General features: G+C 43.9%; 1 pseudogene; it reads right to left on the bottom strand.

Moving 5' to 3' along the window:
* Positions 1-6168: 6168 nt before the first annotated feature.
* Positions 6169-17626, bottom strand: LOC121275743 (annotated as a pseudogene).
* Positions 17627-18171: the final 545 nt, after the last annotated feature.

Genomic DNA, 18171 nt, shown 5'->3' with positions numbered 1-18171 from the left:
CTGTACACCTTCGGTCTGTCTGCAAGCATGACCCAGACCTCCCTGCCGCTTGCCATTTCAACACACCACCCTGCTCTTATGCCCACATGGCTGTTCTTGGTCTGCTGCAATGTTCCAGTGAAGCTCAACGCAAACTGGAGGAACAGCACCTCATCTTCCAACTAGGCACTTTACAGCCTTCTGGACTGAATATTGAGTTCAACAATTTTAGATCATGACCTCTCTCCTCCATCCCCACCCCCTTTCTGATCCCCTTTTTTCCAATAATTTATATATATTTTTCTTTTCCCACCTATTTCCATTATTTTTAAATGTATTTCCATCCATTGTTTTATCTCTACCTTTTAGCCTATTTTGATCCCTTCCTCCCACCCCACCCCCACTAGGGCTATCTATACCTTGCTCGCCCTGCTTTCTACCCTCAATGTTTATCCTTAGCACTTTCCTTAGATAATATCACCACCATCAACACCTCTTTGTCCTTTTGTCTATGACATCTTTTGGCAATCTCCATTGGCCCTTTATCCAGCTCTACTTGTCCCACCACCGCCCCCCCCCCCCCCACTTAAACCAGCTAATATTTCGCCTCTCTTCTATTTTTCCTTAGTTCTGTTGAAGAGTCATATGGACTCGAAACATTAACTGTATTCCTCTCTGTGGATTCTGTCAGACCTGCTGAGTTTTTCCAGATATTTTTATTTTTGTTTTTGTTTTGAAATACAAGTTCTGTTTGATAGGCCAATGAAAACCACTGATTGATTTTCCATTACCATCTATTTTTTACTTTTAGATCTGGTTTGTAATCTATAGCCTATGTCACATGGGCCAGGATTTTTAAGATGGCAGAGCTTCCTGCCCCACCACCCAAAGAGCCAACGGAGAATGTATCTCCACTGACACTGGCTGTCCTGCAGCCACTTAACACTCCAACTTGGGAGGAAGCTTCTGCTCAGAGAGCTGTTAGCTAATCTTATTGGTCAGCAGCTCTGTAGTCTCAGCAGCACCAGAAGAAGTAGTGGCCACTGCTGGAACTACAAGCAATCCCCACAGTCTAAGTTGTGGCGTCCAGGGCAAGGTAAATGCTGGGGGTCCTCAGGGCAGGGAGAGGAGTTGAGGTGGTGCCTGGGGAGTGGGCAAAAGTATTGGCAGTGTTGATGGAGAAGCCGGAGGAGGAGGAGGGAGTACCAATGGGGGCAGGGGCAGACCTTGTAGGGAGGGCACCGGATGTTGAAAAGAGGCCCTTTTTGGAGGTGCCCCACTGCCCCTACCTTCCCACCTGAGGCTTGACCAGGTTCACTTTCTGGGCATACCACCTGCTCCTGAACTCCTCCCACCTGCCTCAAAATTGAGGCTGGGTGGGAATTAACCCTAAAGTGGTCATTAATTGCCCGCTTAAGGGCCTCACTTGGGGCAACGATGGGTGGGCTGGCCTACGCCTTGCCCGATCCACTGTAAAATTGCAGAGGCTGGGGTGGGAGGGCAGTGGGAAGGCCATCAAGGGAATTTTATGGGTCCCTACCTTGCCTGGAAACTCGCCGGCAAGGTCTGGAAAATTCTACCCGTGGTCTGATAAAATGTTTTATTCTTCAGCTTACAAGGCTCTGTTTATAACTGCTTTACAACATCTGTTATCCATTAATCTTAAACAATGTCTTTACTCATATTTTTCCTTTCTTTCTCTTTTTCCTTTAATTTCTGCCCTGAATGACCTCAGTAGCTTGTTCCCACCATGATATGCCTTCTTCTGGGTGCGAGTCTTAGTAATACAATTCATCAGGATTATTTCTCTCACATAGGTCCCATTCAAAATATCAGTCAAGCAGACAGCCTATGTCAGAACTACAGTGATCAAATTTCAAAATTTTTGATGAGAACCAGACCTTCTTGGTCAGTTTGACACCTCCTAACATTCCTTTGCAAAGGGTGCAGCTGTGGGTCATTATACTGACTTTGATGTCTCCTTAAAAAAACCTCTCTGTTTACTTCAGAGATGTGTTCCAATCAAATTAACCAATCAATTTACCTTGACAGGCTTTTTATCCTTGTGTCTCCAGCTTGTTAGACACTTGTTAGCTGCCAATGTGTGGTGTGCATATCTGGATGCATGGTATTATTGCCTATTGAAAACTTTTCCCAATACCCCGCTATGACGACTTGAAATATAGTCGGCAATGGCAATTTTTGATAGTCTCTGCATGCATGGTAAGGGATGGTTGGGAAGTGATTTGAGTCACTTTCACTCACCTTATTGAGACTTGATACTCAGAATTCAAGCATTATCCCTTCCAAGAATTCCAGGGAGCCTAATTTGGGAGCTTAATTTCCTACACCATTTTGGAGTGTAGCTGATCAGAATTGAATGGTGAACACATAGGATGGTTATGTGGTGTATTAATACATAATGTATTAATAATCCTAGTCCTATTTTTTGGTGCATTTGAGATCAGGGGTACCTCCCGATTAATTCCCCTCAACTTCAGCCAGAGGGAGTCAGGCTCAAGGATACATTCCTGGGTCCATTGAGTCTAAACTGCCTCTACCCATAGGAAAAGAACCCTTCTTCCTAATAGCCTTCAATTAACTTTCAATTAGGTTTTAGCTAGATTGTAATTTTCCCAGATATTATAAGGGTCCGGGTGAAACTCCTCAGCAAATATTCCCCACGTTAAAAAGAAATAGGTGTTGGGTTGTTAAGTGTTTGATACAGAAGACTAAGTGAGAACATTTAAGTTTTAAAACAAAAGTTTATTCCAATAAGCAAGAATGCAATTCAGTGGTTATATGAAAAGTACAAATCGCAAAAGAAGATAAACCCTGAAGAAAAGATAGCTAGTTCTTACTTTGAATAGAGAATCCAAAATGTAAACTTTTCTTGTTACAGCTACAATGCTTTTAAAAGAAGGAAAGGATGTCCAACAAATAATGAGTAAGGGACACATGAGGAGACAGGAGACTATATCTGAGTGGGATGGAGACAGAGTGTGAAGTTGGGAATTTGGTGCATGTGCTAAATTATGTTAATTTTTTCTAAAGTTTAAATATAAAATAAGAGTCAGACTCTGATTTACTACTAACAAACTTCAAGTGAGTTAAGTAGTCTTGTTAAGCAGGGGATTACCTGGTGGTGGCAGTTATCTGTCAATCAGCTGGCAGGAGTTGGTTCAATCGGAAGGGGCTGCATAGGAATGCCAATTACCTGTCATTCAGCTGAAAGGAGTTGGTTCAACTGGTGTTAATTATTGTAGCAGGAAGCTAAACTAGGAGTTTATTTAGGTTATTAAGTCATGCGTTCTGGACATTGCTGGCTAGACCACCATTTATTGCCCATCCCTTCAGAAGGTGGTGGTGACCTGCCTTCATGAACCGCTGAAGTCCATGTGTTATGGGTACACCCACAGTGCTGTTAGGAAGGGAGTTCAGGATTTTGGCCCATTGACGGTGAAGGAATACAGATATAATTCCAGGTCAGGATGGTGAGTGACTTGGGGGCGGGGGCGGGGGCGGGGGCGGGGGCGGGGGGGGGGGGGGGGGATCTTGCAGTTGGCGATGTTGCCATGTGTCTGCTGCCCTTGTCTTTCTAGATGGTAGCGGTCATGAGTTTGGAAGTTGTTGTCTAAGGACGCTTTGTGATTTCCCACAGTATATCTTGTAGATGGTACACACTGCTGCTACTGTGTGTTGGTGGTGGAGGGAGTGAATGTTTGTGGATATGGTGCCAATCAAGTGGGCTGCTTTGTCCAGGATGGTTTGAAGCTTCTTGAGCACTGTGGGAGCTGCACTCATCCAGGCAATTGGAGAATATTCCATCACACTCCTGATTTGTGCTTTGTAGATAGTGGACAGGCTTTGGGGAGTCAGGAGGTGAGTTACTCACTGCAGGATTCTTAGCTCTGACCTGCTTTTGTAGCCACAGTATTTATATGACTAATCCAGTTCTGTTTCTGGTCAATGGTAACCCCCAGGATGTTGATAGTGGGAGATTCAGTGATGGTAATGTCATTGAATGTCAAGTGGCGATGGTTAGATTCTCTCTTGTTGGAGATGATCATTGCCTGGCACTTGTGTGGCCCGAATGTTACTTGCCACTTGCCAGCCCAAGCCTGGATATTGTCCAGGTCTTGCTGCATTTGGACATGGACTGCTTCAGTATTTGAGGAGTCACAAATGCTGAGCATTGTGCAAACATCTCCACTTCTGACCTTATGACGGAAGGATGGTCATTGGTCAAGCAGCTGAAGACGGTTGGGCCGAGGACACTACCCTGAGGAACTCCTGCAGTGATGTTCTGGGACTGAGGTGACGAATCTCCAACAACCACAGCCATCTTCCTTTGTGCTAGGTATGACTTCAACTAAAGGAGAATTTTCCCCCTGGTTCCCATGGACTCCAGTTTTGCTAGGGCTCCTTGATACCACACTCGGTTAAATGCTGCCTTGATGTCAAGGGCAGTCATTCTCACCTCACTTCTGGATTTCAGTTCTTTTGCCCATATTTGATCGAAGGTTGTAATGTGGTCAGACGCTGAGTGGCACTGATGGAACCCAACCTGAGTGTCAGTGAGCAGGTTATTGCTAAGAAGTGCTGCTTGATAGCACAGTTGCTGACCACTCCCATCACTTTATTGATGATCGAGTGTAGACTGATGGGGTGATCATTGGCTTGGTTGGATTTGTCCTGCTTCTTGTGTACAGAACATACCTGGGCAATTTTCCACATTGCTGGGTAGGTGCCAGTGTTGGAGCTGTACTGGAACAGCTTGGCTACGGGCACGGCAAGTTCTGGAGCACAAGTCTTCAGTACTATTGCTGGAATATTGTCAAGGCCCATAGCCTTTGAGGTATCCAGTGCCTTCAGCCATTTCTTGATATCACGTGGAATTGAATTGGCTGAAGACTGGCATCTGTGATGCTGGGGACCTCCATAGGAGGCTGAAATGGATCATCCACTTGGCACTTCTGGCTGAAGATTGTTGTGAATGCCTTATCTTTTGCACTGTAGTGTTGTGGAGCCTCCTCCCCCAGTGAGTTGTTTAATTGTCCACCATCATTCACGACTGGATGCGGCAGGACTATAGAGCTTAGTTAGTTGTGGACTTGTTTAGCTCTATCTGTCACTTGCTGTTTATGCTGTTTGGCATGCAAGTAGTCCTGTGTTGTAGCTTCACCAGGTTGACACATTATTAGGTATGCCTGGTGCTGTTCCTGGCATGCCCCACTGCACTCTTCATTGAACCCTAGCTTGGTGGTAATGGTAGATTGGGGGATAGGCTGGTCCATGAGGTTACAGATTGTGTTCACACCTGCCGATGGCCCACAGTGCCTCATGATTGCCCAGCTTTGAGTTGCTATGCCTGCTCGAAATCTATCCCATTTAGCACAATGGTCATGCCACACAACACGATGGAAGGTATCCTCAATCAGAAGGCAGGACTTTGTCTCCAGAAGGACTGTCCGGTGGTCACTCCTTCTGATATTGTCATGGACAGATGCACCTGTGGCAGGCAGGTTGGTGAGGATGAGATCAGTATGTTTTTCCCTCTTGCTGGTTTCCTGCTAACATCTGCTGCAGACCTAGTCTATCAGTTATGTCCTTTAGGACTCGGTTAACTTGGTCTGTGGTGGTGCTACTGAGACAGGATGGTGATGAAGGTGTCTAGGACATGATAAGTAAGGTGTGAATCTGCAAGTATGACTATGTCAAGCTGTTGCTTGACTTGTCTGCAAGACAACTCTCCCAATTTTGGCACTAGCTCCCTGATGTTACAAAAGAGGACTTTGTAGGGTCGCTGTTGTGGTTTCCGGCGCCTGGGTCAATGTTGAGTGATCATTTCTTTTAGTTTGATAGAATGGAGAACTGAGTGGTCGGCCATTTCAGAAGGCATGCAAGAGTCAACCACAACATTGCTGTGGGTCTGGAGTCACATGCGGCCAGACCAGGTAAGGTCAGCAGGGCATTTATTTTAATATAAAAAGGAAATCAAATAATTTGTGAACAAAATTAAATCGTTATATTTTCACATAAAAAAATGACCAAATCTACAATCCACATGAGACAAAGTTAGTTGCTGTAACACATATTGAGTCCAAGTCAATTCAAGCCATCTTATCTCTTCCCACTCTGACTGCGGTCCATTCCTAAATCCATCATCCTTATCTGAACACCAAACTCTTAGATAGGCTTGATCTTGAAGTGCAACCCAATGAGACTGAAAACTAGACATTTCAAGTCCTGGACCAGATAGTAGAATACTCGCAGGCTGTCTGGATCCTTGGATTGATTTACATCAATTAGAGACCCAATTTTTGATGTCGCAAATTAAATATGTTCATCGCCTATTACAATCTCCAGTTCCTGTCATCCCACTCGGTCAGGTGGGGGGCCACAACGCATTGTCTTCCTTTGTGATTTCACTGTCTGTGATTTGCTTTAGTTCTTCCGTAACACTTTTATGGACAAATGCCACCTTCCTAATCAATTCATCATTTTTGTAGTTGCTGTTATTTGCATATCTGAGTTTGCTGTCCAGCCTGAACTCGAACTCCAGGAACTCGTGGCCAAACTTGCCCTTGTGCCTCACATAATATTGCGGATAGAAAACTTTAATTATTGAATTCAAACTTCACCATCTGCCATGGTGGAATTCAAACCCGGGTCCCCAGAGCATTACTGTGTCTCTGGATTACTAGTCCAGTGAAATTACCACTGCACCATGATTTACAGAGGTGTTGCCAGGATTGGAAAATTATAGCTATGAAGAAAGTTTCGATAGGCTAGGATTGTTCTTCTTGGAACAGAGGAGGCTGAGGGGAGATTTAATTGAGATATAAAAAACTGTGAAGGGCCTGGATAGAATGGACAGGAAGAGGCTATTGCATGTAGCAGAGATGTAAGTGATGAGGAGGCATAGATTTAAAATGATTGGTAGAAAGATTAGAGGGGAAATTAGGAAAAATCTTTTCGCCTCAAGGGTTGTGGGGGCCTGGAGCTCACTGCTTGAAAGGGTAGTCAAGGCAGAAACCCTCAACTCATTTAAAAGATGTCTGGATATGTGCCTTAAGTGCCGTAATCTGCAGGGCTATGAATCGAATGCTGGCAAGTGGGATTAGCCTGGGTGGCTTGTTTTTCAGCCAGAGAAGACATGATGGGCCAAGTGGCCTCTTTTTGTTCCATAAATTTTCTATGATTCTAAATATTAAAGTAGGATTACCTACAAATCAAACAAATCTACACTTATTCAAAATATGTTGAAATATTTATAATGAATTTTAGGGATTATTTAATTAATGGTTAGTGCTATGAGGTTCAGACTTACTTCATCAGCAAGCAGAAAACATATGCAAAATCTGGTGTTTTGCAGCTCTTGGGCTGAGCATACCTGTGTAAAAAGAAACTGATGTGAACATGGGTGATAGGAGTGCCATAATTAAGAAGTGCCCCAGGCAGGGCCCAGGGAGAGGGGGCAGGGGGAGGTCCCAGTTGAGAAAAAAGAGGAACAGAGAAAGAGTTAAGTGAAGAGGGTTCAGGAGAAGCCCTGGCAATCAAAGGAGTCTCAGGGCATGCCCTGGCAACTGAAGAAAGCAGTAAAAGGTTGGTGACTCCATGCTGCAGGCTGTTGGGCCAAGATAAGGTGGTATTTTGCTCTGCACAGTTTAAGAGCTGAAGTTCTGCTTGTAACTTGGTGTTGAGTGCAAACTGGGGAATCCAGGGAAATGGAGGCTCAGGAGATGAGGTTGAAAGTTTGTGGGCCATCATTGAGGTCATCCCAGTAGGAGCAACTTTTGGAGAGAATTCCAAGGAGAGACCTTAGAAGGTGAAGGCTTGAATCCCTCGTGAGACAGAAAGCGTTTCAATGAGGTTGACTCACAGTTTTACTAACATTTGGGTAGGTGGTTGAGAAATCCATGGAATCTGTCTTGGTTGATCTGCCATTAATTATGCAGTGTGCTGCGTCTGACCACAGTTTGACTGTTAATTCACACGCACCTCATGTTAACCATGGACGTTAGAGTATAACATAGATATAAGTAGTTTCATCTTTCTGACCTTGTATAGTAACATTTATTTTTGTTTGTTCAAAATCCATGGTGTCTTGTGGCCTCATTCTCATAGCAAGTGTCTTGAGTCTCAAGCTTTATTTCATTTAAACAAAAAGTTATTAGCCCCTAACCGGATGGCACCAAAGATTTTGGGGTCTCGTCCAGCATCACGAACATACTTAGAAGTTCATTTGATCAATAGTAGACCACCCCTAATTAATATCCCGTATTTGATGAAAGGACCACCTATTTTAATGAGGGTTTCTGCTCAATTTCTGTGCAATGTTGTTTAGTGCTTAGGTAACACTCACACTGGTCAGTTTTACTTAGTCAAGGTACAGCATCCAACAAGAGAATAAGACTTGGGTCCTATATTCTTCTATGTGATCACGGTTTTAATTATCGGAGCTTGCATTATATGCTTACATGCTAGTGTAATAGCAAGAACCCTAGAATACCATTTTTTACGTGTGTGTATTTCTTACTGGTGAATTCACATTGTTGTTAAGAGAGTTAACCATATCGTGTTTGCAAGTTAGTTTTGACTCCAGTTACAATATGTTTTACTGTGAGCTTAACCAAAGTAAATTTTAACCTAAACAACTGTTCAGTTGGCAGCACTTTCACCTCTGAATCACAAAATTCTGTGTTCAAGGCTCAACCTAAACCTTGAGAACAAAAATCAAGGCTGATACTTCAATGTAGTACTGAGGGAGTGCTACATTGTTGGAGATGCTGTCTTTTGGTTGATACATTAAACTGAGGCTTCATCTGCTTGCTTGGGTGGCTGCAAAATATCCTATTACACTATTTTGAAGAAGTGCCAGGGAGTTATCCCCAGGGTCCTGGTCAATATTTGTCCCTCAATCAATGTCACAAAAACAAATGATCAGGTCATTATCCATTGCTGTTTGTGAGGAGTTGCTGTGTGCAAATGGGCTGCCATGCATCCTACATTGCAGCAGTGACATCAATTCATAAATGTTTCATTGACTTCAAAGCACTTTTAGATGTAAGTTGGTCGTGAAAAGCTCTGTATCACTGCAAGTCTTTCTTTGAGTATATCTTTTTTGGGGACCAAGGAGTATTCAAACAGAACAATCCTTCAGGAATGCAGTGTCAGGGAGATTATACATGGCAGTCCATGTCCAAATGCAGCAAGACCTGGACAATATCCAGGCTTGGGCTGACAAATGGCAAGTAACATTCGCACCACACAAGTGTTGCACAAGCGTCACACAAGAGAGAATCCAGCCATCACCCCTTTATGTTCGATGGCATTAGCATCACTGAATCCCCCACTATCAACATCCTGGGGGCTACCATTGATCAGAAACTGAACTGGACTAGCTATATAAATACTGTGGCTACAAAAGCAGGTCAGATGCTAGGAATCATGTGTTGAGTAACTCACCTCCTGACTCCCCAAAGCCTGGCCAAGGCACAAGTCAAGAGTGTGATGGAATACTCCCCACTTGCCTGGATGAGTGCAGCTCCCACAACACTCAAGAAGCTTGACACCATCCAGGACAAAGCAGCGCGCTTGATTGGCACCACATCCACAAACATTCACTCCCTCCACCACCAACACACAATAGCAGCAGTGTGTACCATCTACAAGATGCACTGCAGGAATTCACTAGGGCTCCTTCGACAGCACCTTCCAAACCCACAACCTTTTAGAAGGACAAGGGCAGAAGATAGATGGGAATACCACCACCTGGAAGTTCCCCTCCAAGCCACTCATTTGGAAATATATCAGTGTTCTTTCACTGGGTCAAAATCCTGGAACTCCCATCCTAAAAGCACTGTGGGTGTACCCATAGCACATGGACTGCAGCGGTTCAAGAAGGCAGCTCACCACCATCTTCTCAAGTGCAGCTAGGGACGGGCAATAAATGCTGACCCAGCCAGTGAAGCCCACATCCTGAGAATCAATAAGAAGAAGTAGAGAATCTTGTGGAACTGAACAGCTTAACATTTGTCAGAGAAAAATTGTTAGAAGCTATTAAAAATTTTATAACAGGACACCTAGAAACATTCAAGTTCATCAGGCAGAGTCAACATCATTTGGGAAAGGGAAATCATGCTTAACTAATATCTAATCTCTTTAAAGGAGTCACATGTGCTATGGATATAGGGAAACCAGTGGATGTTCTGTACTTAGATTTCCAGAAGGCATTTAATAAAGTGCCACATCAAAGGTTATTGCAGAAGATAAAATTTCATGGTTTTGGGGTTAACATATTGGTATGGATTGAAGATTGGCTAGCTCACAGGAAGTAGAGAGTTGGCATAAATGGGTCTTTTTCTGGTTGGCAGGATGAATGGCATGCCACAGGGATCAGCGCTGGGGCTTCAACTTTTTACAGTTTATATAAATAACTTGGATGAAGGGACCAAAGGAATGGTTGCAAATTTTGCTGATGGCATAAAGGTAGGTAGGAAAGTAAATTGTGAAGAGGGTGTAAGGAAGTTACAAAGGGACATAGTTGGGTTAAATGAGTGGGCAAAGATCTGTTAAATGGAGTATTATGTGGGCAAATGTGAAATCAATCATTTTGGCAGGAAGAATAAAGAATAAACTTATTTTCTAAATGGTGACAGATTGAGGAGCTCAGATTCAGAGTGATCTGGATCCTAGTGCATGAATCACAAAAGGTTAATATACAGGTACAGCAGGTAATTCGGAAAGCTAATAGAATGTTATCATTTATTGTGAGGGGAATTGATAACAAAAGTAAGGAGATTGTGCTTCAGTTTTATAGGGCAGATCACATTTAGAGTATTGTGTACAGTATTGGTCTCCTTATTTAAAGGACGATGTAAATGCGTTAAAAACAGTTCAGAGAACGTTTACTAGACTAATACCAGGAATGGGCGGGTTGTCTTAAGAGGAAAGGCTGGACAGGTTAGGCTTGCATCCACTGGAGCTTAGAAGAGCAAGAGGCGACTTAATTGAAACCATTAAGATCCAGAGGGGTCTTGACAGGATGGATGTGGAGGGATGTTTCCTCGTGTGGGATAATCTAGAATTAGGTGTCCCTCATTTAAGACAGATTAGGAATTTTTTTTTTCTTTCAGAAGGTTTTGAGTCTTTGGAACTCTCTTCCTTAAAAGGTGGTGGAAGCACAGTCATTGAATATTTTTAAGGCAGAACTAGATAGATTATTGATTAATGGGGTGGGGAGTGAGAAAGGTTATTGGGGGTAGGCAGGAATGTCAGATTGAGGTTACATTCAGGTCAGCCATGATCTTAATGAATGGTGGAGCAGGCTCAAATGGCCAAGCTCCTAATTCATATGTTCATATGAATTCACACCACAGGGGCTGCAGCAGTTCAAGAAGGCAGCTCACCAACATCTTCTCAAGGGCAACTAGGGATGGGCAATAAATGCTGCCCCAGCCAGTGAGGCCCACATCCCATGAATGAATATTTTTAAAAATTAAGTATAGGAGACTCAGTGCTGTCTGTGGAACATACCATACACCATCAGGAGAGGGGTTTACAAGAGAATTGGAGGGAAAATTGGAGAAAGGGAATAAATTGACACAGAATAAAATAAATCCTTAAAGGTTTGATCTAAAACATCAGAATAACTTAATCCCAAACAATGCTCGATTCAATCACTACAATAAAATGAATCCATATAGTGTCCAATTAGAATTGCCTAAATAAATGAATTTCTCAATGGATTTAATTCAGTTAATCTAAATGAATGAATTCCTTTACCTGTAAATAATTCCCTTACCAAGCCTGATTAATTCAGCTGGAATGAATTAATTCCTCATAGGGTTCCAATTAACTGTGATAATTTAGTTCAGTGAAGTCCCTCCCTGTTTTAATAGTTTTTTCATTTCCTGTTATAACAGTATCTTATTTTAATTAAATCAAACATTCTCCCTTTCAAGTTTTCATAGTCTATGCTGAGACCTTCTCACCAACATAGTTTTATGATTTCATATGCATTCCACCCTTCCATTATCACATTAACAAATGTTGATAAGACAACATGCTGCTCTTTTTCAAAGTGCCATAGGATTATTTACATCTACCTAAACACATGAACATGGCCTCACTTTAATGTTTCATCCAAAGGACAGCAGTTTTGACAATGCAGCACTCCTTTAACGCTGTACTTAAGTGCCAACCTGGGTTGTATGTTTAAATTCTGAATTGGGTTTGAACCCACAACCTCCTAACTCAGAGACAAGATACATCATATCATTTTTTTAAATGTTCTGATGAAATCACTCATTGGCATTTTCTTGCCACTTTTTTGTTAGGAATACAAAGTCTCTCTGAATGCCTGACTTCTCTGATATTTGGAGCAGATTTGTGCTATGATCCCATACCTAGTAAGAAATTAGTTGGGAGAGTCTAGGAATAATTCACATAGGAACTTCACACCCAAAAGATTGAGAAAAATGTAATTGTCAGTCTTTTCTTCTGTTCATGGGGTGTGGGTGCTGCTGCAAGGCCAGAATTTGTTGCCCGCCCCTAAGTGCCATTGAGAAAGTGGTGCTGAGCCACCTTCTTGAAACATTGCAATCCATGTGGTATATAGGAATATCCACAGTGCTGTTAGGTAGAGAGTTCCAAGATTTTGACCCAACGACAGTGGAGGAAGAGTAATAAAGTTGCAGGTCAGGATGGTGTGTGATTTGGAGGGGAATTTGGTGGCCTTTTCCTCCAATGGCTGCCCATGCACTTCTGAGTGGTAGAGGCCACAGGTTTGAGAAGCGCTGTCAAAGGAGGTTTGGCGAGTTGCTGCAGTGCATCTTGTAGATAGTACACACTGCTGCCACTGTGCACTGGTGGCAGAGGGAGTGAATATTTAAGGTGGGTGCCAATCAGTTGGGCTGTGTCCCGGAAGGTGTTGAGCTTCTTGAGTGTTGACCGAGACCTGGGTTCCTGAAAGGTTGGAACGCATGTTTAACATTGTTGCCACTCTTTCTTTCATTTAGTGGTCATTTAATAAATTTGATTCTTTTGGTTTACAGATCCATACAGGAATCGTAATACGGGTAAGTGGAGAGGATTCCATCACCCCTTGACTTGTGCCTTGTAGATAGTGGACAGGCTCTGAGGAGTCAGAAGGTGAGTTACACACCTCAGAATTCCTAGCCACTGACCTGCTCTTGAAGCCACAGTATTTATATGGCTGGTCCAGTTCAGTTTCCAGTCAATAGTGGGGGATTCAGTGATGATAATGCCACTGAATGGCAAAGGGGCATGGTTGGATTCTTTCTCGTTGGAGATAGTTATCGCCTGCCGCTTGTGTGGCATAATTGTAACTTGCCACTTGTCAGCCCAAGCCTGAATATTGTCCAGGTCTTGCTGCATTTGGACATGGAATGCTTCAATCTCTGAGGAGTTGCGAATGGTGCTGAACATTGTCCAATCATCAGCCAACATTCCCACTTCTGACCTTATGACGGAAGAAAGGTCATTGATGAAGCAGCCAAAGATGGTTGGGCCGAGGACACTACCCTGAGGAACTCCTGCAGTGATGTCCTGGGACTGAGATGATTGACCTCCAACAACCACAACCATCTTCCTTTGTGCTCGGTATGACTCCAACCGGTGGAGAGTTTTCCCCCTAATTCCCATTGACTTCAGTTTTGGTAAGGATCCTTGATGCCACACTCAGTCAAATGCTGCATTGATGTCAAGGTCAGTCACTCTCACTTCACCTCAGGAGTTCAGCTCAAAATGAGCCAATGCCAGCTTTGACCACAGCCGTTTACATTCTGGATGTTAACATGTCAGTCACCTTAAATTGCTTGGCCAATACCTGAGTCTTGGCCTTAAAGCACATTACTGACCTGCACCAAGCTTTCTCCAGCAGAGTGTTAGCAGTGAATTGTGGCCAGCCGATGATGGCGAAAAGGGACAAGGAAGTGGAAACTTCACAATTCCTTACCTGTTGCCCTCCCTCAGGTCAGTACCCAACATGCTGCCTCATGGCAGTCTCTCCCCGCACAGGTGCATGGGGAACAGTTCTTGTTATGCTGTGAAATTTCTGCTCTTTAGTAGAACCACGTAAATCTTACTATTTTGCAGCACTTTCCCATCTTTTCCATTCTTGGTTGCAGGATGGCAAGTTGCCTTTTAACTTCCGATCAAAGGTTATTAACCTGAAACGTTAACTCTGTTTCTCTCTTCACAGATGCTGCCAGACCTGCTGAGTATCTCCAGCATTTTCTGCCTTTTACCCCATCTTTTAACTTGTTTGGTAATGAAAGGAAAGATATGAATTGACAAGGACCAATGGTGTTACATGCAAGAGGTGATTGGTTGTTTGAAGGACTGCTTTGTGTCAGCAGCATAGCAGTGAGTTTAGAAGGGAGATGCAGAAAGAGTGGCCTTTCCATGTGCTTCTGACATTGATCCAGTGTAATCTATGTGAATCATACACTAATCAGGGTATCCCTGGCATCGTGTGCAGCAATCTGAGCAGCTGGTACTGCATTACCCTCATATCTCCCTTTTGTCTACCTCCTCCTCAGAATCATCCATAGACAATGTGCACTCTGCAGCTTCTCCCTCCTGTAGGTGCAAACTCCACTGCTGCACAATGTTGTGCAGAGCGCAGCACACCATGACCATCTGGATATCCTGGCTGGAATGTACTGGAGGGCACCTCCAGATCTGTCCAAACTTGTCGATGGCTTATTTGATCACATCTGGTGGTCATATGGTCATTGTAGCACTGTTGGGCTTCATTGGATTGGTTTCTGACTGGTGACATCAGCCAAGTTTACAGCGGCCATCCATTGATTCTGAGCAACCACTCCTTAAGTCTGCTCACAGATCCAAAAATGTCAAGCAACTTGGACTGCTGCAGGATAAAACCATCATGGCAACCCCCTGGAAATCTTGTGCATACCAGCAGAAATACCTTTCTGTGGTTTCACAACAGCTGCACATTAATGGAATGGAATCCCTTGTGAATCACAAATAATCCTGGTTGGTCTGGGGATGCACGGATTTCCACATGTGTGTGTTCAATGATGCCTTGCTCCCATGGGAAGCCAGCCAGAGCACTCACTCATTTTGGCCAAAGCCATCAAAAGTGATGTTCAAATAATTGCCATCCTGGCAAACAACACATCAATGACCTGCCTTATGCATTCGTTGTGTCTTTTCACAGGGAGATTCTGAATATGTTTTTGGTAGACTCCTGGAATGAAACAGATGCAAAGATGTTAAATGCAGTGGTCTTTTTGACAAATATTGGGAATATGTGGCTACCAGGACTAGCAGGGAGCAGGTCCTCTTTTAGGATGCTGCATCTGTCTGACATCACTCGAGTCTTCTGAAGGAATGCTGTTCCGACACCTCTTCCTGTACATCCTGTGTCGATGATAGTGCCTTCTGCGAGTTGCATTCTCCTGCTCTTTCCACTTCTGTTGCTGTTGCTGCTGTTCAGATTGCTCCTCATCAAGGTTCAATCTAAGGCAGTCCAGAAGAAAAACAAAAATACCTGGAAAAACTCAGCAGGTCTGGCAGCATCTGTGGAAGGGAGCACAGTTGACGTTTCGAGTCCGAATGACCCTTCAGCAGAACTAAGTAAAAATAGAAAAGAGTTGAAATATAAGTTGGTTTGGAGGGGGGATGGGAGGGGGGGGAGGGGTGGGACAAGAAGAGCTGGATAGAGGGCCAGTGATAGGTGGAGATAACCAAGAGATGTCACAGACAAAAGGACAAAGAGGTGTTGAAGGTGCTGATATTATCTAAAGGAATGTGCTAATTAAAGGTAGAAAGCAGGACGAGCAAGGTACAGATAGCCCTAGTGGGGGTGGGGTGGGGGGAAGGGATTGAAATAGGTTAAAAGGTAGAGATAAAACAATTGATACACTTAAAAATATTGGAAGTAGGTGGGAAAAGAAAAATCTATATAAGTTATTGAAAAAAGGAGGGGGAAAATCGGAAAGGGGTTGGGGGTGGAGGAGAGAGTTCATGATCTAAAATTGTTGAACTCGATATTCAGTCTGGAAGGCTGTAAAGTGCCTAGTTGGAGGTGCTGTTCTTCCTCAACTCCAGCGTTGAGCTTCGCTGGAACAATGTAGCAAGCCAAGGACGGACATATGGGCATGAGAGCAGGGTGGAGTGTTGAAGTGGCAAGTGACAGGGAGGTCTGGGTAATGCTTGCGGACAGACTGAAGGTGTTCTGCAAAGCGGTCACCCAGTCTGCGTTTGGTCTTACCAATGTAGAGGAAACCGCATTGGGAGCAACAAATGCAGTAGACTAAGTTGAGGGAAGTGCAAGTGAAATGCTGCTTCACTTGAAAAGAGTGTTTGGGCCCTTGAACGGTGAGGAGAGGGGAAGTAAAGGGGCAGGTATTGCACCTTCTGTGGTTGCATGGGAAGGTGCCGTGGGAGGGGGTTGAGGAGTAGGGGGTGATGGAGGAGTGGACCAGGGTGTCTCAGAGGGAATGATTCCTGCGGAATGCCGCCAGGGGGGTGAAGGGAAGATGTGTTTGGTGGTGGCATCATACTGGAGTTGGCGGAAATGGCGGAGGATGATCCTTTGAATGCGGAGGCTGGTGGGGTGATAAGTGAGCGCAAGGGGGACCCTATCATGTTTCTGGGAGGGAGAAGAAGGTGTGAGGGCGGATGCACGGGAGATGGGCTGGACACGGTTGAGGGCCCTGTCAACCACCATGGATGGAAAACCTCGGTTAAGGAAGAAGGAGGACATGTAAGAGGTACTGTTTTTGAAAGTGGCATCATCAGAACAGATTCAGTCTAGAAGACACTGGCCAGGATTTTACTGCCCCGCCGTGGCATATCTTCCCCCGGCAGATACAGCGAGCCATTTAAATCTCCATTCAGTTCAGCGGGACTGTAATATCCCATTGGGCAAGAGGGGCTGTAAAATCTTGGTCATCATCCATCTTGATATGATTCAGAAAACCACCACATGCAGAAAGCAAACTCTCAGCAAAAGTATTGTGAAATAAATCTTTCTGTGTAGCATGATAGCGTTGTGAGCTTTGGGTGTTTATTGCAGTATTTCAATGAATTGTGTACAGCCCTCTCAAATGTCATTGTTTTCTCACCTTGACCTTGCTTTCAATGGCAAGTTTCAAGAAGCCCAGGAAATCCATGAATGCAACTTAAAATTAAACTTAAAAACCGTGTTGAACTATCATTCTAGTTAACCGATTAACAGGCATCCCCTCTCTTGAGGGAGACCAGCTTAATGCACTGAAGTTAAACATGGAAGCTGACAGCTTAGGGCTGCATTTTTGCCCCTAACCCACACGCAAACCCACGTACTCTCTCAGGTTACAAATCTCGCCTATGTTTTTACAGGAATCATGTTGCCACTGTGTGGTAAGTGGGTGTATTGTCACTGCCTCCTGTCAATCACAGGTCATGTTATGTACTTCAGGGGCTCCAACCAATGAGCTTTTAGCACGGGTAATCCACAGAGCGGGGCTTTCCCAATGAGAGATCTGGTCGAGTGTGCGAACAGTGAAAATGTCTCTGTAATAAAGTTTAACTGTTCCATGATGAAACTAGGCTGCTCCATAGAGTCATCACATTTGGCGACGAGGGTAAAATCAACTTCGACCATGCACCTCACCCTGTTACTGTGAGTGAATCAAATTTTTTAAAAAAACTGCTCACCAGTCATGCTACAGTTTGGAAGAATCGAGCCATATGATGCCAATATTGAAGACTGGAACCAGTGTGTTGAGCGCCTCAGATTTTACTTAATAGCAACTGTAATAACCCCTGAAGAAAAGTGGAAAGCGATCCTCTTAAGTGTGTGTGGTAATAAAATAACTTGATTCGTAACCTGACTGCCCCGAGCACGCCCAGTTCCATGTCATATAGTGAATTAGTGGACCGAGTGAAAAGACACTTCCAGCTAAAGCCGTCCGTGATAATGCAATGCTTTAAATTCAATTCAAGAGTTCGGGCCCCAGGAAAATCCATCACAACCTATATAGTGAACCTCAAGCAGTTAACAGGATACTGTGAATTCAGGGACATTTTAAACAATAAGCTGCAGGACTGATTGGTGTGTAGAGCCAAGGACAATACCATTCAGCGCCAATTGCTTGCCGAAGTCGATATTGATTTTAAATGTACCCTAGAAATCTCCTTCGCCATGGA

This window comes from Carcharodon carcharias, chromosome 1 (assembly GCF_017639515.1).
Source record: "Carcharodon carcharias isolate sCarCar2 chromosome 1, sCarCar2.pri, whole genome shotgun sequence".
Taxonomy (NCBI): Eukaryota; Metazoa; Chordata; class Chondrichthyes; order Lamniformes; family Lamnidae; genus Carcharodon; species Carcharodon carcharias.
Note: the sequence above shows the minus strand (reverse complement) of the source record. Positions and strands in the feature narration are given on the sequence as shown.